Consider the following 516-nt stretch of genomic DNA (forward strand, 5'->3'; position numbering starts at 1 on the left):
ACTCCATAAGATCTTCAAGAGGAAGAACAAGCCACCATCACTAAGGTGGACCCGTTCTTTAATTTTCTTGTTCTTTATTTTCCTATTTTTCGAATTTTAATGCTTATGTTTATCTATGTTTGTGTCTTATGATCATGAGGTCTTAGTGTCCATGCCTTAAAGTTATGAATGTCCTATGAATCCATCACCTTTCTTGAATGAAAAATGTTCTTAATTGTAAAAGAGAATAATTGCATGAATTTTGAATTTTATAACAGATTAATTATATTGATGTGGTGGCAATACTTTTGTTTTCTGAATGTATGCTTGAACAGTGCATATGTCTTTTGAATTTGTTGTTCATGAATGTTGGCTCTTGAAAGAATGATGAAAAACGAGACATGTTACTGAGGATCTGAAAAATCATAAAAATGATTCTTGAAGCAAGAAAAAGCAGTGAATACAAAAAAAAAAGAAAAAAGGAGAAAAATGAAAAAAAAAAGAGAAAAAGAATAAAGTTGTGATCCAAGGCAAAAA

The sequence above is a fragment of the Arachis duranensis genome, chromosome 4 (genome assembly GCF_000817695.3).
Source record: "Arachis duranensis cultivar V14167 chromosome 4, aradu.V14167.gnm2.J7QH, whole genome shotgun sequence".
Taxonomy (NCBI): Eukaryota; Viridiplantae; Streptophyta; class Magnoliopsida; order Fabales; family Fabaceae; genus Arachis; species Arachis duranensis.